Source organism: Pelophylax lessonae (genome assembly GCF_965119305.1).
Source record: "Pelophylax lessonae genome assembly, chromosome: 4".
Classification (NCBI taxonomy): domain Eukaryota; kingdom Metazoa; phylum Chordata; class Amphibia; order Anura; family Ranidae; genus Pelophylax; species Pelophylax lessonae.
In genome coordinates this window covers 537,014,327-537,039,843 of record NC_138771.1, presented here as the reverse complement: position 1 = coordinate 537,039,843, position 25,517 = coordinate 537,014,327, and positions in this window count along the sequence as shown.

Genomic DNA, 25,517 nt, shown 5'->3' with positions numbered 1-25,517 from the left:
GGAGCATGCGCACTCAGCTCCTTCCTCAGATCGGCCCCCCCATTGGACTTCCCCAACGTTGTTGTCATCTCCCGGCTGCTGGCCCGGCCGGAGGGAGGAATACCACGCTATGGAAGGGACCCAGGAGCCATATGGAGGAGCTAGTACCTTTGTTTTAATGTAAGTGTTTATGGATTGTTATGCAATAAACCTTTATTATTTCACTGAGTGGCGCCTGTCTTCTCTTCTTGTATGTGCCAGTGGGATTTTTTTGGCTTCTGCCTGCCTACAGTGCTGCCCTCCGTGACAACATTGGAACATTACACCACCCGGAAGTTTCCTCTTCTCCATTTTCATCCCAGTGCGGGCCCCACCTTGTTGGCACAAGCGCCCAACACATCCTCTTTTGCTTCTGGTACTGGGAGGTGGGTAGAGGGTGGAACCAGGGATGGTGCTCAGAGGTGGGTAGGGGGCAGAGACAAGGAGTGACACAGAAGGGGGGAGTTCCTGCACCTGTTCTCTGAGAAAAAAAAGGCCTGTCTAAAGTGTAATAAGTACGGTACACATTAAAAAGTTATTATTGCCAGATCAGTGTGTTCTTTAAATTCCGTTCTGTAATTGCTTGCATATTCATTATGGATATAAAAGTCGTAGCATACAATTCTTGCCTAGCTCTATTAACTAATTTAATTTTATTTCCCATTTGGAACACAGGGTTGTTGTAAAACAGTACGATAAAGCCTTGTTTATTTTATTGGTTTAACTTCAGTATTAACTCCTGAGAACCTGGAATATCTAAAAGCAAGAGCCTTTTTTAATTTTGGATAGAGTAGCAAGTCTAAAACCCATATGAGTTTTATTGCCATCAGAGTCCCAATGGGGAAATTCTCCTTCACTTCCTGTCCTGTAGACACAATAGCAAGGGAGGGAGACACAACCTAACTGAGGGACAGAATCTTAGACAGTTGTCATCTAAATAGGAGTCTGTAGGGCAGGAGGATGACACTTCCTCCTTGTTCCCCATTAACTCGTTTGGTGCCAAGTGTGGGTCACACAGGAGGCCTAAACCAGGGTGGGTTCTTCTGGGCTGTGCTAGGCGATGAACAGCGTCACTTATTCAAAGACGGGGGATACACCCTGGGCGAAGGCATGCTCATCAAGACCGGTGACCAGGCGTGAAAGTCAAACATTAAGGCAGACTACAACACTATACACAAGCTCCTTCAAAAGAAAGTGTCCCCTGTCCTTCACACTTGAATGGCTGTATGTGTTGCATTAGGAGGGACACACAGAGTGATGCCCACTTCACCAGTCTGTGTACCTCAGTTACCTCAATCCCACTAACAGAATGGGGTCCCACCAAGCACATAGTGCAGACTTCTTACGTGCTTAACTTAACTCTTGCTTCTCCATACTTAGTGATCATAGATCTCCATAACATTAATCAGTTTCCAGGGACCAACGGTGATGGACCCCTAGGGAGGGAGCCGTAACACCAGACCCCCTTGCTACTGGAGGACATGTCACATAACCAGGTACCATGCCACAAACTGGTATAATATATAATATCAATCCTGTGTAATAAAATATTATATATAAAAGTTTTGAACATGAACTCCAGGCATAATTCAATGCAGCTTTGTATTAGTATATATGTATCATTAAATGTATTTTTTAAATTAAAGCAGCGTAATTTGCTGAAATTTACTTGGTATTACCTTCTTGCCATACCTGTACAGCAGAGTTCACACTAGTAAAGAGAAAAACAGAACAATAAGCCAATTGGTTGTACTGCAGTGAAGGGAGAATGAGGATAGGAGAGAATAGAAAGAATAGAGAATAGAATAGAAAGAAAAAGGGGCTGCAGTAGCCCCCTTTTTCTATATGGGATAGTGGTAGGGGCAGTTTGTCAGGTTTGAACCTTAATAAACTATTAGTATAGCTGATAGCTTTCTCTGAAGCTGGGGACAGTGACTTTTTGACTTCTGGGTCACTCTTCTCCAGCTTCCCTCTCAAATTCAGTGGGTAACTGGGCAGTTTTAGAATCAGCTGTAGCCTTCCCACCCATTTTGTCCTGTTTCTGGGGAGATTTGCGCGTGGACCCCACTTCCCGCTAAAATCTCCCGCCTTTTAGTGCCTAGCTAGTCCCAACCAGTTCCCTGTAGGGCTATTTAAGAGAGCGACCTCGGGGGGCTCTAAGTCACCTTATTCCTCAGGAAAAGAAGCTGTGGCGTTCCCCTCCCTCCTTCCTCTTTTGGTTGTCGCGGCCAGTTATTATTTATTGGTAAACACTGTCCCCTTGGCGTAGTGCTTTGGTGGACGTAAGTTTTGATGTTTGAAAAGTGTACATGGTTGGATAATGTTATTTAAAGTTATTGTTCTTATTGTCAACCTGAGTCGTAGTGGCTAGGCTGTTTAAGTGTGTTATTTCAAGTTTTAAATAAAGTTTGAGTTTTATTTATTTATTTATACCAATAATAAAACAGCCGCGGCCTGATCTTTTTTCCAAACCATCAGTCCCCGTTCACACTAAGGCGACCTGTGAGGCGACCTGGTCGCCTCACAGGTCGCCGTAGGTAGCCTTCCATAGGGAAGCTGCGGACCCGTTCTAATAGGAGCGACACAAGTCGCTCCGACTTAGAAAAAGGGTCCGGAGCTTCTTTGGAGCGACCGCCATAGACTTCAATGTTATGAAGTCCGTGGCGGCCGATCCGAGGTCGCGGCGCGCTGCTCGCACCGCGACCTCGGAGGTCGCCCCCCCAAGTCGGATCGCCCCTATGTGAACGGGGCCTTATCGTGTTGTGTTTTTATTTATTAATTATAAGTAAACATTGTTTAAATGGTTTATGCTAAATTAAAAAAAAGAAGGTGAGAATACATTCTGCCTGCTATTCCCATAGAGCAGGGGTGTCAAACTCAATTTCATTGCGGGCCGCATCAGTATTATGGCTGCCAACAAAGGGCCGGTTATATTTGTAAGATTAGATGTCCAGAGCATCTCACGCCCCCTTACACCCTTACATGTGAGATGTCAAGAGCCCCCCCACCATCAGAAGTCAAAAGTCACCCACCCTTCCTTACATCACATTTCACCACCTTACCTTGTGCTGTTGCCATGAAGAAAATGCGGGTGGATCTGGGAAGAAGTGCAGGGTCGGGAGAAGAACCAGAGGAGGGCTGGAGTCAGCTTTCAGAGTCTGCTGAATGCTGAGACCAGGGGAGGCATAGGCAAGGTGATGTTGCGGCTGCACAGAGAGGTGCAGGATCTGTAGGAGGAGTTCTGCCCTCCTCTCTGCTGCGGACTGCTGAGAAGTGGAGGTGGGCAAAGATGAGCCTTTCTGCAGCTGCACAGAGGAGTGCAGGATCTGGCAAAGGAGTTCGGTCCTCTCTGCTGCCAACTACAGAGACAAGGTGGGGCAGAGACAAGGGGGGAGCCACAGCTGCAAGAGAGGTGCGAGGGCCACATGAAATGGCCTGGGGGGCCACATTCGGCCCACGGGCCTTGTGTTTGACACCTGTGCCATAGAGAGTGACAGCCCATCAATGTGCTGCTTCTTCTTTCACTAGAAAGATCAGGTACTTTTCCCTGCTAGACAGAGCTGTGGGAGCCTGAATACCGACCCCTCACTACCGGAGGATCTGTCACCCTAGCCTTGTACCACTCCTCGCTGTCTAGCTGCTGTACATATTCACCCATTTACAGTTACCTGTAGCAACTACTCTTCTGCTCTGTCTTTCCCGCCAAGTTAACCCTTTGTAGTGACTTTCCTCCTGTACACCATGTTTGTGCTTTAGAGGTCTTGTTCTTCTGATACGCCAAGTACCACCATGCACACACCCCTTTGAATATCTTTAAACCAGGCTCATGGACAAAACTTTACATGAAGGCTGTGGCAGTACAGCCCAAAAATATAAAAGCCCCTAACTAGCTATTTCTCAGCTGTCAAGGCATACCGTTGCAGAAAAACATCCATTCGTGGTAAAGTCCTTAAAGCCTAACTCCACTTTTATTGAGAAAAAAACATTCCCCTCTGGGTGATCGATGTACATTGCAATTGCAGGGCTTTTAACAAATGTTGTTGCAGATTCCTACATTTTGTTATTCTGAAAAAAATTATTGTTTGTTCCTCTGTGCCGACTGGGTGAAATGGGAGTGGTTTCATAATTATTGATCAGCTGTGGCAGCTGCACAGCACTAATGAGGAAAGCTGCTGGACCTGCTTTCCTTCCTTTAGATGTTTTCCTATTGGGAGTATCTCACCAAAAAGGAAATTTTTGTTGCAGGGGATGCCAGAAATCTGACTTGTATCTTATGCAGACTTCTGGGAAAATTGGTGAGCCAATCACACAAGCAGGAAATTATGTTTCTGGGGTGTGGTCAGTACACATTCTGTGTACAGAACAGCTCCAGGTAGCCATATTGCATTGCATTTTCAGAAAATAACAACAGCTATAGATTGAAAAGGAAAGGTCATTTTCAATAACATTCAATTACAATATGATTTGTGTCGCAATTGTATACGCTATATTATTTTTTCTTTATTTGCTGATTTTTTTCCCCACGAAAGTGGAGTTACCCTTTAACCACTTTAAGACCGGAAGATTTTGCTGCTCAATGACCAGGCCACTTTTTCAACTTGCCACTGCGCGAATTTAACTGACAATTGCACAGTCATGCAATGCTGTACCCAAACAAAATTTACGTCCCTTTTTTCCCGCAAACAGAGCTTTCTTTTGGTGGTATTTGATCATCTGTGCGATTTTTAATTTTTGAAAAAGAGAGCGACAGTTTTGAAAAAAAAAACAATATTTTTCACATTCTGATATATAACATTCCCAAAAAATAAAAATAAAAAATAAAAAATTTTTAACATTTTAGGCCAATTTGTTTTCTGCTACATATTTTTGGTAAAAAAAATTGCAATAAGTGTATTTTGATTGGTTTGCGCAAAAGTTATCACGTTTACTAACTACGGGAAAGATTTATGTAATTTTTATTGTTTTTTTTTTTTTAACTAGTAATGGCGGCGATCTGCGATGTTTTGTGGGACTGTGACATTGTGGCGGACAGATCGGACCCCTAACTGACATTTTTGACACTTTTGGGGGGACCAGTGACATTACTACATTAATCAGTGCTATAAATATGCACTGTTACTGTAATAATTACACTGGCAGGAAAGGGGTTAACACTGTTGGTGATCAAGGGGTTAAATGTATGCCTCATGATAACTGACGTGTGTGGGGGGAAGGGAGTTCTGTGACACAGACAGAGAACGCAGGTTCAGCTATGCTGAATCCTGTGATCTCCTCCTGTCTGTCACAGAGAAGATCCGCCTGCTTTGTTTACACAAGCGGGCGGATCTTCTCACACTTTCCCCGACAATCGGGGAAAAGAAGTGGTGATTGCCGCCTCTCCTCCTCCGGCCTGACTCCCGCTGTGTCTAAACACAGCGCGCCGCTGAGACCCCTAGGAGTCCAGCCACATAGGTCTATGTCGCTGGACATAGCAGAGCTGCAGTAGCAGCACAGTGAGCGGTCTTAAAGTGGTTAAGCACGTAGGTTCCCTTACGGTGATAGTGATCAAGGGTTGCTCTGAGTTACATCTTCTTACAGGACCCTCTGCTCATTTCCCATGCGGTTGCGCTCGCTCGCTGAGCCCGGCCGTCCCCTTAATTTATAGGCTGAACAGGGTGCAGAGCAGAACACAAAAAGCCTAGGAAACCAGCAGACCCAGTGTTAAACCTTCCCCACCGGGGCAGCCTATACTTCCTAACTAACAACAACCCACCATGTAGGCACCTGCCTAAAGTTTAGTTGTTTGCCTGGTGTTCAACATTAAGGTTATTTTTCTTTCTCCTTGTAGAGCCCAGGAAGTCATAGTGGCTATATCAAAAAGTGAAACCTCAGTACAGTAAACTCTAATAGGGAAACACATTTATTAATAATGCCAGCATGGAGGCACCAATGACTACAGATACTGTTTCTTTATACGTGCGTTTTTTTTTTTTACAATAAATATTTACTAAACTTTTAAGGTTTAACCTCCCTGGTGGTATGATTAGTATGGATTTTAGGTGCTGAAAGCGGTACCATTATTTTGCTAGTAATGCTAGTAATTCTTAAGGATGAGCAGCCCAAACCAACTATTTATATATGATTTATTTATACTGTGCATTCTTCTTTATAACATCCCGGGTATGATAAAGTTTGAAACACAAAATCCTAAATTATAATATAATAAATAACTATAAAATAGTAACAAATAATAATATAATAATAATAACACTTTTTTTTCTCCAAAAAATAACACTTTTTATTCAATAAATTATAGTAAATTATAGTAAATTATAGTAAATTTTGTCAAACAAGGATGCAATATTTTTTTATTTTTTTTTCCAAAAAGGATGCAATATTAGTGGTCATATTGCTTCAATAAACGTCCCGGGTGTGGAAAATTTTGAAACAAGGTACAGCGCAAAGTCCAACGTCACAGTCAGGACAGCAGTACCGCGTTTCTTTTCTGATTTTCCGTCCAGTGTTGTCACGTTTGGAACAGCAAACCACACACATCCTTGTGGGTGCAGTCTTCTTCTCCATTGGCGGAATGTGGTCCATAAAGTGACGACCGGTCAGGCGTTCGGGGTTCACAACACCATCAGCATGGCGTCCGGATCTACTTACTGTTGGTGTTTGGTGCCTGAGAAATATGAGCTCAGCAATTTTCCACACAAAGTCTGCATGAACCACAGGCCGGGCACTTTTCTTTTTTAGGAGAATGAATGCGTTCCACAAACACTGCTCCAGGAGGTGCCTGAATATTTTTTTATAATATTTTTTCTGTTGTTTCCGCATTGCCGGATAGAAAGTCATGGCCTGGTCAGCTCTGTCCACACCTCCCATGGTGTTATTATAATCCAGGACCAGTTGCGGTTTCAGAACATCTTTTCCCCCTTTTGTATGTACCATGACAGTGGCGGTGTTGTGAATGGTACTCATCAGGCAGACATCTTTTTTGTCACGCCATCTCAGTGCCAGCATTATTCCTTTCTGCCAGGCAACTATTTCTCCGGACTTGTTGGCAAAGGTGGGGGGCATGTCACGCCGGTTAGCTCTGACGGTCCCATACGCATCCGTCTTGTGTTGTAGAAGGAACTCAAACAGTTCTGGGGATGTATAGAAATTGTCTGTGGTGACACAGTACCCCTGTTCCAGCAGAGGCTCAATCAGTGTCAGAACTAAAGCGGTTGCCATTCCATAGCTGCTGAACCTTTCATTGAATTTGGTTCCTCTCCCGGTGTATAGGACCAAATTCCAAATATATCCAGAGCTGGATTCACACAGCATAAATGACTTTATGCCAAAGCGTGCTCTCTTGGACGCAATATACTGTATCCAGCTGAGTCTCCCTTTATATGCCATTAGACTTTCGTCTATACAAAACGGAAAATTTATATCAAATACTTACCGTAATTTTCCTTTCCTGATGGACTCCATGGCAGCCTACGTGTGGGTTAGTCCCGCCTCCTCCTACCTCATAGGACCCCACTCCCATAAATTTCACTCTGCCCTAGAGACCATGTTCCATAAAATAGCCTCCTCCGGCAGATGGGTGGGGACTCCGGCTGCCATGGAGTCCATCAGGAAAGGAAAATGACGGTAAGTATTTGATATAAATTTTCCGTTTTCCTGACAGACTCCATGGCAGCCTACGTGTGGGAAATAACTAGCCAAACACACCAGGGTGGGCAATCTGCTGTTCAAAAGAAATTGAATTTGCACCATCAACTGATAGTATCCGCAAACCAAAATCAACAGATGATAAAGAAGCTGGCTTGACACAATAATGAGCCATGAAAGTGTGAATTGAGGACCATGAGGCCGCCTTGCATACAACTTCAGGAGCCACATGATGGAACGCTGTCCAAGAAGTCGACATTCCTCTTGTAGAATGCGCTGTCACAGCCTCCGGGGGAGCCAACCCTTTAGCTCTATAGGCCCACTGAATGGACTGGACAATCCAAGATGCGATCGTTCTAAATGAAGCACGCAAGCCTTTATTGGCAAAGAAAACCTGTTTGAAAAGGACGCATCCTCCATTGAGCCCATTTCACCATAGGTGTCGTGGCCACCATAGTACCTATTATTTTGAGGCACTGTGAGGCCCGGAGATGGGATGATGACATAGCCAGCTGTACTCTGTCTCTGATAATCGGATTTTCTCTAGAGGCAAGGAGATGGTGCCCTTGACTGTATTGAATTGAGCCCCGAGAAAGATAAGTGCCTGTGTGGGCTCCAGATGGCTCTTTTCCAGGTTTAGCAACCAGCCGAACTCGAGAAGAGTCGCAGTGACTAGATCTCTGTGAACCAGGAGTTGCTCTCGATCTTGCGACAGAAGTAGTAAGTCGACTAAATAATGGTGAAGACGAACTCCCTTGATCCCTTGATTCTGATCAGGGCTACCACAGCCAATAAGAGTTTTGAAAATACTCGAGGAGATGTTGGGAGCCCGAATGGGAGACATGTAAACTGAAGATGGTGTTGATCCACAGCAAACCGCAGGTATTTCTGGAACTCTGTTGCTATAGGCACATGGAAATATGCATCCTTCCAAGTCTATTGACACAAGCCAATCTCCTGGTTGAACCCCCTGGCGGATTGTCAATAGTGTCTCCATTTTGAATTTTTCCTTTTTTATAAAGGAGTTTAGATGTGTGAGGTCTATGACCGGTCTCCAGGAGCCATTCTTCTTCATTACTAAGAAGAGTGGAGAATAGAGGCCTTGAAACCTCTCTTTGGCTGGTACTGGAACTACTGGGCCTTGAAGCAGCAGCGCATCTACGTATGCTGAAAGGATTTGCCTTTTTTCTTCCGACCGTGGAAGAGCTGTGGGAACGAACTTGAGGATAGGTGGACTGCAGAACGACCAAGTGTGGCCTGTGGAGATTGTCCTGATGACCCAAAAATCTCTTATCGAGGCTGCCCAGATGTGTCGAAACCGGAGAAGGCGAGCACCGGCCTGAACCGTCTGGACAGGCCCAACATCAAAAGGACTTAGCCGCTTCCCGGCTACTAGAAGAGGCTCCTTTGGAAGCCTTTTGGTTTGAAGATTGATTTTTCCTCCATGTTTTCCGGAATTCACGACCAGGTTTGTAACTTCGAGCATCCTTCGCTCTATCCGAAGATTGTCAGGACTGTGTCCTTCTCTGACCCAGCAGGCGACGATCCTGCGGGAGGAACCCCGACTTACCTTGTTCCCGAAGAAGGAAGACCCTTCGAATGGAATACGGCACCAAGCCTGCTTGGAGGTAGGATCAGCCAGCCAGGGGAGCAGCCATAGAGCCCGTTTAGCTGTCACTGAAGAGAGCATGACCCGGGCCACCAGACGAATAATATCTAGGGAAGCCTCCCTCAGAAAAGAAGCCGCCAGTCTGAGCTCATTCACTGAAGAAGCTCTGGCTACTTCTTCTGATACAGACCTTAGATCCGAATCCACCTCTAGTGTCAAGGCCTCCATGGCCTTGGATAAAGCCGCAATGGCTAGGGCTGGTTTACAAGCCATTCCAGCAGACACATAAATCTTCTTAAGGTCAGTGTCGATTTTGCTTTCCAGCCCATCTTTAAAAGACACTGTGTCTTCGAGTGGAAAAGTAACGTGCCTCGCTAATCTCATGAGGGCGGCGTCCACTAGGGGCGCTGACTCCAGGTGCTTCACATCCTCACTCTTGAATGGGTACATCCTGGAAACTTTGGATACCAGAGAATTTTTCCTCTCTGCACATACCCACTCATCCGAGATGATTTCGCCAAGCTCACCTAAAAAGGGAAAATGATGGAGCTCTTTCTTTAGGTGTTTGAAGTACCTGCTTTGTTTAGATGGAGACTCTACTGGCTCCTCCCACTTTAGGGCTCCCTTAACTGCCTTAACCAGGGTAGGGACCAAGGCAAAATCAAAGCCTGTGCCAGGAGTATCCGATTCGTCCTCACTATCCGAGGAGTTGAAGCCGGAAATGCTCTGCTGAGAAGGGCCGGGAGTACTGAGACTATCCCTAACAGGGATGTCTGCCATACCAGCCGAGGGGCTACAGGTGCGGTCAACCTCCAGGTTTTGTAGGGATTCTTGGACCACCCGTCTAACCAGGGATTCCACCTGCTGGTTATCATTCCCCCTTTCTCTAGAGGCATGGGCAAAACATGCATCACATAGTGATTTGCCATCAGAAACACGTGCTCCACAACCCCAGCAAGATCTTCTATCAGGGTGTCTTTGTGCTGATGCAAGCGTGGAGCCTTCCTTGTGATGTTTGGTAGAAGACTTGTGGCGACTAGTGCCAGGAGATGTGTGATGACGTTGTGACCTAGTAAGGTCCTTATCTTCGCGTGCTTTAGTTTGTTTATCAGACCTATAAGGGCTAAGAGAAAAGGGAAAAACTACCCCTACTGCCCTAAATCCGAACCGTACAGGGATAGGTAAAAATAATACCATTCTTACCTGTAGAGTAAGGGTTGGCCACTGGGGGGCGGTGAAGTATCCATACTGCTCTTAACAGGAAGACTGTAACAAACACAGGAATAAGGAAGTGCTGCATACACCACAGACTGCACACAGACATCCAGCAAGATTAAGTTTGCCACTAGCAGAGACAGATCAAACACAGGGAAGCCGCCGCATATGCCCGCAGTACAATCCCAATGTGACCCACTGTGACAGCAGTTTAAATCTGCCGCCAGATGATGACGTCACCGCCCCCCGTGACAGACAGCATCCGTGCGCATGTGTGAGCACGAACAGCCACTCCACTGCGCCAGCACCGCCCCCAGACACCCACCGGTGACCCGGAAGCTGCGCTGGGACACAGGAAGAGCCGGGGGCCGCAAGATGAAACGCACCTGCGTTCCAAAACACAGCAAGACAAAATACATATACAAAAAATGGCTGCCATACGTTACCAAGCACGCTCCAAACCACGGTCTGACCTGGGACACGAAAACCTCCAGCGCATCGATTCGGGGTGTATTAATGGGTTTCCCGCTAGTAGCTAGGACGATTGGCCGTATTCAGCTTGCCCGCCAGTGGCCAGGCTTTATGCTTCTCCAATGCATGGGATTGCACACCCGTGTCCTACCCCGCTAGTAGCTAGGGCGTACTGGACTCTTCAGGAATTCAGCCTGGAATCAATCGTGTAAATCACCAGGAAATAGACCGAAAATCTTCATGAGGTAAGACTTGATATCCATCCAACAGGAGGAGGACAAAAAAGGAACATGGTCTCTAGGGCAGAGTGAAATTTATGGGAGTGGGGTCCTATGAGGTAGGAGGAGGCGGGACTAACCCACACGTAGGCTGCCATGGAGTCTGTCAGGAAATGCCTCTTTCTGGGACATAGGACCGCTGGTAATTTTTTTAAAATTAGTTGATAAACGTCCCAAATCATTTTGAGCTTCGGAGCTGGATGAGAAGTCTCGTCAAATTCGTCATTATTTGTAAAGTGCAAATACTTCAGAATGAGCGAAAATTTGTACTCCAACATAGCCGTGCCAAAAAAAGGAGTGGCCAGTAATTTGTTGGTGGTCCAATACCACTTCTGCAGGGGTTTCCCCACCACTCCCTGCAGAATAATTAGGCCCAGAAATTTCCAGATGTCCGCTTTGGTCACGGGTTCCCACATCCTGCTCCTTGAAAACTGCCGATGCGCTGCAGCTTGTTACTCCTGGTACCGATTGGTTTCCACAACAATCTTTTCAATAACCTCATCGGTCAAAAAGAGTAGCAGGTATGCCAAGGGGTTGTCCTCTTCAACATCCACTTTGATACCAGGTACTCCGGTAAACGGGAACCTTGGGGGCGCTATGTGCTCCAAACCGCAGTCGATCGAGCACCAAGTCCGCACATCGCTGGGCACAGTCGCAGCATCATCGCTGAAATCGCTTTCTGCATCTGATGATGAACTTCCCCATGAATCGCTATCACTCCACTCTGCAAGCGATTCTGTATCGCTGTCGCTGTCGCCCAGCAGGTCATATACCGCTTTTGAGGTTGCCCCGGAAGAAGTCTAACATTGGACGAAACGCCGCGTCGGGCGGAACCTGTGATGCGGGACGTCACTATGGAGTGAAGCAGCGGTCATCTCGTTGGCGGTCAAACATTTCTGGCCGATAAACTCTTTTTACTCTTATTACCTGTAAGCATTTATTTGGCATAAGGAAATTAAATGGTGGTTCATTAGGTGTTGCACTATGGTTTTCTTTTTTGCTTTTTTCTGGTATATATGAGTGATCAGTCTGCCTTGTACCATCTGTATGGAGTCACACCTAATTGGCTTGATCCTGGAATCGCTGAGGATTTCTGGAGGAGCAGTTTGGTGGAACCTTTGAGCCTTCTTTTATTAGTGGGACGGTAAGCGGCAGTGTGATTGGGGTTGCTCTCTCTCTCTGGTGTTTGTGCATTTACTTTTTGAATATGCCGCCGGTTCCGACCCCCTGCGGACGTCATGTCGCAGGAGACGGAAGCCGGGGCTCACAGAGGATCGGGAGGAAGCTCCGCCGCCGCACACCGCCGGCATACATCGCTGGATCCTGGGGATAAGGTAAGTAACCTCTCTTACAGGATCCAGCGATCTTTCTGGTGGTACACCGAGTGTGGTTCGGGGTTACCGTTTTTGGCACTGAAATTTAACCCCGAGCCACACTCGGGAATACCGCTAGGAAGGTTAAAAAGGTAGTATACCGCTTTTTTTCACTTTTAACTACAGGTAAGCCTATAATAAGGCTTACCTGTAGGTACAATTAATATCTCCTAAACCGGCACGGTTCCCTTGCCGGGAGCTTGCCGGAAAATGACTCCCGCGCGCATGCGCGGGAGTGACGTCATCGCGTCTCGGGCCAATCACAGCGCCGGAGCCGCCGAACCCGGAAGAGACGCAGTGGGATCATGTCAGCGCCCGCAGCGGTGTCCGGGGGTCCGTGTCGGGGCTTCGTTCTAAGGTAAGTAATTCATAATGAGCTAGTATGCGATGCATACTAGCTCATTATGCCTTTGTCTTGCAGGTTTTTATTTTTATTTTTTTTTTATTTTAGGTTTACAACCGCTTTAAAGAAAAGTGAAAATGGGTTTGATTTACTAAAGGCAAATAGACTGTTCCCTTTGCAAAGTGCAGTTTCCCATTGCAAGTGCAGTTGCTCCAGAGCTTAGTAAATGAGGTACGGCTTTACTTTGCAAAGGGTACCCAATTACGTGCAAGGAAAATAAAAAAAATAGCATTTTTGCTTGCACATGATTGGATGATAGAAGTCAGCAGAGCTTCTGCTCATTTACTAAGATATGAAGCAAGCTCATGCAGAGTGCAACTGCACTTTGCAAAGCGGACAGCCTTTTTACCTTTAGTAAATCAACCCCACTGTCCCTTTAACTTTACATCGGTCATTTAGTTTATGATTTTCTAGTCTATAAGACTTTACAAGGGTTGTGTTACTCAACCCTGGCCAGGCTCTGCTAGCTTCTGCTGCCACAGAACAATGCTCCCTTGTTTGACTTGGTGTTAAAGACATATCCCTTGCTGCCTCTGCTCATATAACTTGTAACCCAGAATATTAATGTATTCAATGATGAGAAATTTGGATGTTTACCAGAAATCTCACAGCTTTCCTCTGAGCTGTGGCCTTAAACATCCCACCATTCTCACAGAACATAAATCCTGAACTGGCTTTTAATTTATATGCAATGCAGGTCTGCAGAGCAGGTTGAGCACAGGAAATCTTTTCAATTTACCATTCACGGAAAGGAAGCCAAGAAGTCCTATAGCTTGAAAGGTAATATCAGGACATTAAGGTGAACATTTCTTGTATAGGCGAAAGAGGTATTTACTGCAGTCTGTCTGCTACGAGATATCTGCAGAATCAGATGTTTAATAGCACATTCCACTTTTACGGTGTAACGCAGACCTGTCAACACCAAATAAAAGACACTCTGACACATTGAATATATTAAAGGATATTTAACCCCCCCTTTTAACTTTTCTGGTATTAATATTAAAGTGTATAAAACACTTACTTTTTCAAGGCCTTCACCTAGTTCACAAGCCTGTATTAGTGAGTCTGTGTTTCTAAGCACAGTGTGATGCAAAGTCTATTATTTTCTGATTATTCATAGAGAATTTTTTTATTTCATTTCAGCTACATATCCAAAAAAAGTCAGGTAACCACAAAGTATACCAGGTAAAGTGATTGTAAACCCTCAGCTTGTAAAACAACCAATTCAGTTTAAAATAGGAATACAAGGCAAAATATTTATGTAAAGATATAAAATACCTTTTTCCCCCCTTTTGTTTATAAGTCATTACATATCCTCTGTTCTCAGCTGTACAGAGGTGTGAGGGAGGAGAAACAGCAGCACACTGAACTTCCCAGTGAATGGTTGTGCAGGGGGGGGGGGGTGTAGGGACAAGTCTAATCGTTGGAGGAGAGCAGGCTAAGTTCCCAACACAGCTAGAGAACTGATCACGCTGTGCTCCCATTCCCAGTGTAGTCAGTGTAGCCAGAGGGACTGGCAGGAACACCAGGGATTTCACACAAAAGTACATTACCTCCCAACTTTTTGAAATGGGAATGAGGGACATCTATTAGTAAAAGTATGTAGGCATAGGACACACCCCCTGCCACACCCCCTTAAAGGAGAATTATACAAAAAAAAATGGTTCGATAAATCCACAAGTGTTTAATTTATCACTGCTATTCCTTTATATTGGCTTTTGACATTTACAAATGCAGCAATTTAGAAATTGGATGAAAGGTTTAGCACTGGGAAACACTTTTTGGAAAGCTAAAAAATGCATTTTATATACAACTCTATAGATCAGACCAAAATGAGGGACAAATGAGGAGGAAAGAGGGACAGAGGGACTTCGTGCCAAATCAGGGACAGTCCCTCGAAATCAGGGACAGTTGGGAGCTATGAAAGTTGAAATATGAAATATTGGGTTTACATATTGTTTAAGGACTTGATTAGTGGTGCATGTATGTTTTAGATCCTGAAGAAGCCCCTTAAATGTGAGCAAAACGCGTAGATATAAAAGCAGATTACATACAGAATATGCGAAATGTGATATACATGCACTGTTACACTTTATTATAAATGTATTCCTTTTTTTTAATATCCATTGTGTGTTATGTTTAATAAATATAAAACATTCCCTTTTTAAAAATTCTATGTATTGTGTTTATGAATTTTAAGGCACATTCAAATCCCCATATCCAGGTCTGGTAGAATTCTTCCCTCTCATGTCTTTCCCATTTATCCTCTTCAGCCCACTACCATTCCTGATTACACTACATAACGTTTACCTATACTAGGGGACGGAGCCAGTTACTTGCCGGACAAACCATTCCTCTCCATACATTCTAGATACTAAAAACTACTGTTTTCTTTTTTAATTAATGAAAGTGTATTTTAAAAAAAATTTGCGTTTGAAAGATCACTGAGCAAATACAGTGTGACATTAAATATTGCAATGACCGCCATTTTATTCTCTAGGGTCTCTGCTAAAAAATGATATATAATGTTTATTAATTAAGTTATTTTCTAGCAAAAAATACTGATTTTAACTTGTAAGCAACAACTGTCAGAAAAAGGTTTAGGTGTCATGAGGTTAAAAAATAAAAGACAAAGAAAAAATAAAAATAAAAAACAATGCCCTCCGGTGTAGATCTATCGTCAATCATGACACCCACAGCCAGACCTGAAAAAAGAAAAAAAAAACTCCGGTCTTGTCAAAGGCTCCCATCGTCTGCCTGCTCCTCCATCTGACATTTCTTAAATGATGTCATCTGGTGACCCCGCCCCCTTGTGACGTTATCGACCTAGCATGCCTCGGTCAATGACATCACAAGGAGGCATGACCATCCAGTGATGGAGCAGGCAGATGGCGGAATCCTTTTCCAAAACCTGATGTTTTTTTTTTGTTTTGTTTTTTTCGGGTCCAAATGTACGGCGTCATGATTGACGATGGATCTACACCAGGTGACATTGGTTTTTATTTTTTTAATAAAAGACTTGTCAAAAACTTGTGTTGTGTCTTTACTCACTTTTTACACTTTTTTGGTGAATGAGTATGCCATACTCATTCACATAGGGGTGGATTTGGGGGGCTTCCAGTTTCAGACAAGGCCCCCGCCCGCAGACCCCCACTACCACTGCCCAGGGTGGTGGGGATTAGGGAAGTGTCCCCATCAACATGAGGGGAGGGTGCTTTGGGGTATGAAGGCAGAGCCCTCCATGTTGAGGGCTTGTGGCCTGGAATGGTTCAGGAGGAGGGGCGCTTTCTTGTCCCTCCCTTTCCTTGCCTGCCTGGCTGCATGTTCAAATAAGGGTTTGGTATGGATTTTGGATGCCTTTTTTTTTTTTATTTGGCGTGGGGTTCCATACCAGACCTGAAATTATTTTATTTTATTGCCGGCATTCTTGGGTTTACAGTTCAGATGTCAGTGGGGTAGCCCGCTGACAGCTGATGAGTCATCGGTTGTTAAGTTTGTGGCGGCCGGCTTCCCGGCCCGCTGCTTAACGACCAGCTATTCTTCACACAGAATTCAAATCAGTCGATCATCTTTTTCGACCAATCCCAATTCGAGTCGTTCTGAAAATTTGGAGTTCATTAGAAAACGAATTTATAAAATGAAATTAAACGAATTTCAACTAAATTTGTTACTATTTTATTTGGAGATTCGGATACATCTGAATCTCCAAATAACCAAAATATCATCTGAATTTATATTTGGACCAAAATGAATTGCAATTATAACAGCACGCTATCTCCAAAATCAACTACTAGGAAAATCAACTGAGAAAACTCCATATGAACTGTGGAATGGAAAAGCCCCAAATTTGAACCATCTATAATTTTTTGGAAGCAAAGCCTATGTGCACATCCCAAAATAAAAACATACAAAATGGGATACTTGCGCCTTACTAAGGAAGGTGTACTTGTGGGGTACAGTGAATCTCAAAAGGGATGCAACTACACTAAGACACATTGTACAGAGCAGGTGAGCATAACATGTATATAATTTTAATTTTAAAAGAATGCCTTTAGTAACTCTTTAAGGAGAGGCAGCTGGGGGATGGTAAAAATGCATCTCAGCCTTTTGCTTTTACTGCCCCCCCCCCCCCCCCCCAATGCAAGTGCAAATATAACCTTAGTAGGAAATAAAGACTCACATAGCATCCTATTTAAGACAAAGGATCAGCCATTACATAAAAAGCAACTTCATGCATTAGCAATCCTACCCTTGTCAGCAATTAGAAAATCACTCTCTGCTGGAGTGTATTTGTAAATTGTAAATTTCAATGCTCAGATACTCTTCTAGCTAATAATACATAAACCCCCTTAGGAGGCTATTCAGAGTAATGTGAGACTAATCAGAAAAATTTAAATTATTATTTACATTTTATATTTGCAGCATACAATATAAAATGTCTTTGTTGATCCTGGTGCCAATTGTCGTCACTACCAATCTTATGGAAATAACAACTGTGCCATCTATAGGACACAAAGAACATTTCACGCAACAAGTACAATGAGATACAGCACTCTCTCTCTCTATTATGAGTGATTTATCCATATTCACTCTTGCAATGCAAAAACTAAGCACAAATGTAATAGCTGTCATGTATGGTGAATATGCTGACACAAGCTACAGACAAGAAATATTTCTAGGCTTCAGCATGTTCCACATAGTATCATACAAATGTCCAGCTTGGACAAATGCAACTATGTAGAGGACGTATCTGGCTGATGCCACTGGAATTTGGAAATCACTGATGTAGACACAGTTACTGCACTGATCTCCACCTACTTACAGGCAGGGCCGGTGCTAGACTATTTCGCGCCCTAGGCAAGACCAGCTACTTGCGCCCCCCCCCCCCCCCCCCAGGAAAAAAAAAAGGTTTCTCTTACCCGTCCGTTCAATTTCAGGTAAATTTTAGTAAACAAAAATCCCAATAAGCATAAATGGATTGGTTTACGCAACAGTTATAGTGTCTACAAACTATGGGATATAATTATGGAATTGGTATTTCTAAAAAATGTTTTACTAGTAATGGCGTCGATCAGCGATTTTTAATGGGACTGCGACATTGCGGGAGACAAATCTGACACTAAATTAGACTTTTTGGGGACCAGTGACACCAATACAGTGATCAGTTATAAAAAATATGCACTGTTACTGTACTAATGACACTGGCAGGGAAGGGGTTAACATCAGGGTCAATCAAAGGGTTAAATGTGTTCCCTGGGAGTGTTTACTAACTGTGTAGGAGGGAGGTGCTTTGACTGTAGGAAGACAGAGATCCGTGGTCCCGCTTAGCAGAAACACAAGATCTCTATCTTCCCCTCTCACAGAACCGCGATCTGTCTAGTTAACATAGGCAAATCGCTGTTCTGTCTGCCTTGAGAATGATTGGCGGTTTCAAGCAGACATTGGGTCCACTGGACCCACTGATTGGCTTTCGATGTGTCCCGATTAAAAAAAAAAAAAGACATACAGGTGCGGTATGTAATTTCGTGCTAAAGGGCCGCCTTGCCTTAGTAATATGTGCGTGAGACAGTCTGGAAGCGGATATATACAAAAGCAGCAGTCTTTTATTTTTTATTTTTATTTATAATAATAATATTTTAATATATATAATATAATATTATATTTACTGCTGATAGATAATGTTGGGGATCACACTAGACTGCTGCTTTTGTATATACTGTATTTACATTACATTACACAGCCCCCCCCACACCTCTGGACCCCTTTACATTACACAGGGCCCCCCCCCCACACCTCTGGACCCCTTTATATTACACAGCCCCCCCCCACACCTCTGGACCCCTTTACATTACACAGGGCCCCTCCACACCTCTGGACCCCTTTACATTACACAGTGTCCCCACGCACCTCTGGACCCCTTTACATTACACAGTGCCCCCACACCTCTGGACCCCTTTACATTACACAGCGCCCCCCACACCTCTGGACCCCTTTACATTCCACAGTGCTCCTCCACACCTCTGGACCCCTTTACATTACACAGCACTCCCTTCCCCCACACCTCTGGACCCCTTTTGCATTACATAGGCCCCCCACCCCTCTGGACCTCTTTACATTACACAGCCCCCCACATCTCTGGACCCCTTTTTCATTACACAGCCCCCCACACCTCTGGAACCCTTTACATTACACAGCCACCCCCCCCCCCCACACACACACACACACACACACACACCTCTGGACCCCTTTTGCATTACACTTCCCCCCACACACACCTCTGGACCCCTTTTGAATTTTTACACAGCTCCCCCCCCCCCCCCCCTGCCCCTTTCCTACCTGATTCATGCATGCAGAGGGGGAGACACAGGAGAGCGGAGCAGGGAGCAGGACAGAGGCAGAACTGGAGAGAGAAACAAACATCAGCGCTGAATAGAGAGCGGGAGATGCCAGAGTTAAGCAGTCCTAGTGTTAAATATTTATTCCAAATTCATAATTCGGCACTTATTGGAATTATATTATATTCACAGCAAGCTTGCAAAATATATGTGATTTTATGATTAATCATAGTGTAATATGTATGAATGACCTTGATCCGGTGATTAACAATGAGATTCTTCATCTGAGCTGAGACAGTAAAATGTCAGATAATTCTGGAGTATGTAGCTAGTTGGAAGATGACATATAAGGTATCTGCCGGGATAGTATGTCATGAAAGACCAGAATAGGACTAGGAATAATACATATAGTAGTTTAAATAATGTTAGTTAGGATTAGTGTAATCCCAGTCATAATTAATAGTATTTGTATGTATTTACTTAATGTTATACAAGTCGCATAAGTTGGTTATATATGTTACTTTTGTGTAAGATAAATGATGGTTATTTGGTACATGACATTAACCACATTAGAGGACAAGAATAGCGTTACATGTGGGCTTGTCAATCAAAGTCCATGTATGACTGAGTAGTACCTCCTCTTGTATAGAACAACTGAAGTTAGCAGAAATTATGGATGATGCCATACAAGGCTTGGAGTATTGGAAATTCATGACGTATACATGTAAGATAAATTGCCATGAGATTGAGAACTCAGGCAGGACTCTCACACACAGACCAAGGAAGACCACACATTACTTTTTCTCCACACAAATCTATTCATAGACTTTTTGACAACCTAAGCAGGCGTTTTGCTCTCTGAAACCTAGCAACGTCATTTCCTGCTTCTAACTAGACATTTTACACAGAAGAAGGACACTGAGGATCACACATGTCTATACAGCCATGACTTCAAACTGAACACATTTTTCCATGAATTATTGTTTTTATTCCTCATATTTTTACCTACAATATACTGAACTGTTTCACTTTTTTACATTGTATTGTTGATGCCAAGTGTGTTTGAATAAAATCACACTTTGTTTTTGAATCAGTCTGGCTATCAATGCTAATCAAATCGAAACGCCTAAAGAGATTAGAATATTAGAGATATTCTATATTTTACACCTAGCAACCAATATCACCTGCTGGGTAACTTGGAAACTTAACTTCCCTGAAGTTCCACTCAGCAAAGGACAAATATGACCTGCATAGCTCAGTAAAGGACAAATATGACCTGCATAGCTCAGTAAAGGACAAATATGACCTGCATAGCTCTTCTCCAATGTGAAGGGAGGGTAGATCTTTAAACTTAAGTGGGGTGCCCAGGATGTAAAGGTTCCACAATTCTACCCATTAGATAATTATCTTGTCTTATTGGAGGAATGATCTGTATAATTATTTTGAAATGTTACAATATCTGTTAATCCACATTACACAAGTTATTTGGTATTTGAACCTATAATAGAATGCAGGCAAATCCCAAAACCCAATAATTAACATTCAAAGTGAAAAAACCATTTGCTGGTCGCTATAACAGAGAAAGTAATGCATATAGTTTGGTATTATGGGGTATATTTACTAAAACTGGAGCTTCCTGGATTTATTGTCAAAGCTTAATTAAATAAATCAACCCCTATGTGTTCTTGCTTTTTATTCTGATCACCTTCTAGATAGTGAGTGAACATTAGAAGCATTTGACTTCCAAGAAGATCTCCTTGGAAACGTATACTTGCAAAATATGATCAAGCTAGTTTGTGTGAACACTCTGCCCAGACATTGTTTTCATCGCCAAAACTTTAAGCAGGGTATATAAGGGGAGTTTATTTTCGTTCAACCATTGGGCCTGAATGAAAAGAAAACTCACAGATCGAATCCCCCCATTTCCCTGTCAGAAATTAATGCACAGATCAGCGTTGAAGCCATTGGCTTTATGCACTGATCAAATGCTGGTTTTCTGAGCAGTCTCTGTTGAACAGACAGTAGTACGCACACAGCGGTCCATGTATACTAGTCTTTAGTCTACTAAATAAAAAAATAAACACTCAGCCAACAATTCAACCCATTAACCCTCACTGTACCTGAGATTTCAGAGACCTGATTGTAACAGGGTGGAGGTCCTTGTATTGCTTAGTCCTGCACCAGGGGTTTCTAGGGTGTACTTATGTCAATCTGCCTTGCTCTCTACGGGGATAAAATACATTTTGGGTGCAAGAAAGCTGGAATTCAGGCAATTCAGTAACTGCCACTAAAAACAGCAAAGGCCCACTTTCCTGGGATGGATAAGTATGTTATGTACACAATGTAGTGGTGTGGTAAATTGTTTTCTCCCTTGAGGGGAAATGAGAGATTGTCCCTAGTTGTAAAAGGAAGCGTTATAAGATTCACTAGTATTCGTTCATAAAGAGGACTAGAGACTGTAGGCCACATTTAGGTACAACTCCCCTCCTGGTGCTAGTGACAATGCCATGTGAAGAGTAAGATAAATGTTTTACTGTATCTCCTGAGTCCTGAACTTTGCTATTGGAAATGCTGTTTTCTGCACTGTTGAAGAATGACGATGTACACGTTGTGCAAATTGCAAAGTAAGTTTTTTTATGCAACTGAGTATTCTAAACTGATCTCCCATTCTTTCTGGAAAGACAATGGTATAGCCAATGCCTAAGTAACATTACTAGCGGACTCTTGTTGTTGTTGTTGGTCTGTCAAAAGGAGTGGAGTGGGGGAGCTTACCATCTTTTGATAATATCTGTAGGCCTTTGCATTTTCCTTTCCCCAAGCACATGCAATAGCTCCAAGACAGTGACCTGAAGCTACCATTATTAGAGTGGTCTTTTGTAGAGAAAATTCACTGTGCAAAATTGCAGCAGGTTCCTGAACCCTTTCTCTCCTGGCCAAATGCTAAGCCATTCTGGCAAGCAAAGATCCGAGACTAGGGTAGTGTGGGAGCTTTCTGCTAAGCCCATCACCAATATTCCAATGACCAATCACTATAATGGGCAGCCTCACTGGCCAACAGGAATATAGATGCCTGTACTTCATATCTCCAGCCGTTTTGGTTTTGGTATAATTGCACTTATAGTAAGAGGAGTTTAACACTTCAGCCTACCCACTGTGTACATGTTAACAATGGTACGTTGGTGGTTAGTGGCAGTGTTTTATTAGCCCTCCCTCTGCACTTCAATAATCAGTGGCAGTATTAACTAGCTACCCCCCCCCCTCCCCCATATTGGTGGTCAGTTGTAGTATTATTCAACAACTTTCTCCTCCCCCTAATTTACATAAGTGGTTAGTGGCAGTACTAATACATGCCCCACCCTTCCAGTGGCTCACTATGCCATACACCGACATTCCTTGCTGTGCAGCTGGGGGCAGACCCTCTTGGGTTCGATCTCCATAACCCCCACTTGTCTACACCCATGATCAAATGGTCTGGGTAAGGGCCTGTGCATAGCAAGCCACAAATGTCTTGAAAATGGCATTCTCCTAAATACACACACAATGTAAAAGAAAAGTACAGGCAGATAAATGGTTGTACATATCTAAATGTTTATTTTTCACAGAATTGATGTGATTTTTTTATCTTTATCTTACAAGTACTGTACATATCTTTTGTTCGCTTTGGTAAACTTTCCTTACATTACCAGGAGAACAGCAATTTTCCATCTAATGGAAACTTTAAATTTTTGTTCCAGTTAAAAAATAAAATACAAATAACAGACATATTTTAACATAAAACTACCAATATTTTAGGTTAAATACAAAAAATATACACAGAAAATATATAAAGGATGAGAGAGTATAAAAAAGCAAAATGGGACATTTTCTTTGTCTTCACAGCAAGTAGTGCATCTGGAAGTCTCAAAAAGCCTTTACTTCCTATGTTAGAAAGTCTGCCTGTCAAAAATACATTTTTTCTTCTTGTTAAGCTGCACTTCTTACTTTCAGGTAAGCTGTCTCTGTCTCTCGTGTAAGGCACTCCTTGGCAGCCATCTCCACGGTGCAAAAAAATAAATCCCCTAAACTCTTCTCTTTACCACTCATATTTGCTGCCTTGCTTGCTTGTCAGGTAGGACAAAGGATTATGTGACCACATTATACTGGTTGCCACGGGAAAACTTGAAGCTATTGTTCAGAGCAATCTGGATAAAAGGAAAAATCTGTAGCTAGGCGGGTAAATTCTTTAGTTTTGTGAGAGGCCTGGAAATTGTAGTTTCTGCAGAGCCGAGAGGCTATACACTGCCCAAAAAGTACAATGTTATATCCTATTTTGGAGATAATTTCTCAGATTATTCAATTAGTGTTTTCAGAGATGCTATCCAAGTGCTGGCATCTTCTTCGAGCATGATTGTGCCTAACAGCTGGTGCTGTATTCACCCACTGCAGACAGCTTCCAAACGGTAAATGCCAACAAGCTGGTGGACATACTAAGAGTTGTTTAGGGCTGTACACATGCCACAGCAAAAATGAAATAGCATGTCACATTTTGTAAAACTTACCACCCCTGAACATGACCCATGCATGTCTGTATATGGGACTGCGCCACAACTGCGAACAGCGCAGATGATTGTGGTGCAGGGGTTGTCGGATTGATAGGGTTAAATCAGAAATTCAGAAGGAAATATATTGCCTCTTTACCACCTGTCACTAGGTAGCTCTGTGTCAGAATAGTGTCTAGTCACAGCAGACAGTGTCATCAGGAGCTAGGCCCCTTTTAGTTAGACCCCTGTAGTGATGTCGTGGGTAAGTCTCAAAGGAGGGCGCACCTATAATCCAGGACAGGGGGAGCCTTTGTGTACTTAGGGCATGGGAGCTAAACACCCCACACCAGCATGGATGCAACCAGCACATGTAGGCCCTGGATAGGGCAGGAGGCCTGTGAGAAGTAGACCTGCACTCTGGAGAACTGGCTGTAGGCTTTCTGACAGTTATCGGGGTGGGGGCTAGAGGGGATTGCAAAAGGCCTTTTAGGCCAGACCAAGAGTTCCCTGAGGGTGGCTAATTCCCTTGAGGGTCCCAGGAGAGGTGTACCTATGAAGGAAGTGACTACAGAGAGCACAGCCATGTAAGTACTAATGACCCCAGGTGAAAGGGGAGACTGTTAGGAAAATAGGGCTGCTAAAAATGCTGCATATGCATTCACATGTAACTACTGCTTACCGTCCACTAAATGTGATTGACTATGTATTGTCAAGCGACTACAAAAAGTACATCAATGTGATGTGACTGTTATGCCGTTCCCTAAATTCTATCAGTACAGTGCAGCTATTCTACTCAAATATGTGGACGCTGCTTCCTTGGGATATAAAGGTCAACAGCCAAGAATGTCATGTGGAGGCCTCCGGCATGGATTGGGACACAAGATGGAGCAGGGTTTGGCAGGGTTCGGCCTTAGCAAACGGGTCAGTGTTCTACCAGAACAGGAGTCGGGGTAGAAGCTCGTCCTCATGGTGCCAATTCTAGCCAATCGCTAAGCCCCTGTTACACACAGATCATTTTCAGTGGCAAGGGCTGCCACACATGTGAATGAGCCCCAAGTTTACACAATGGAAAAAACTATTCAAGAAAGCGGTTTGTGTGAATTGTGTGTCACATTATTTAACTGATCCATATACATAACTTTATATAATTAGTAAACTGCTGCTCATATGAATGCACATTTCTTTGTGAAAGACTCATTTTAATAGAACTTGATATTCCCTAATGATGTCACATTTAATTTCCTATGTTCCTATGTCACATGCTCCTCCCACCCCCCCCCCCCACCCCAACCTACTGAAAAGGCTGACGGTATCAACCAGAGGGGGATTATATGTAGAAAGAAACACCAGTAATGAAAATGTTTAAAATGGCTTGAAAGTCATGTCAGCAAACTTTCAAAGGACCAAATAGCGTTCTATATATTTATTTCAGTCTACATATTCTCTAGTATATTTACATTAGACAAGTATAAAATATACAACTATACAAGGATAATAAAATCAGCGTTGGAGTCCCTTTAATGGTCTCACTAGATCACAGACTTGGTTTGTGTCAAAATTAATGCAAAGAAAGGTAAAATTATCTATTCTACAAGGCTCTGTCTCTTTACAAAAGAAACTACATTTGTACAATATTCTAGTTGTCCAGATTTAC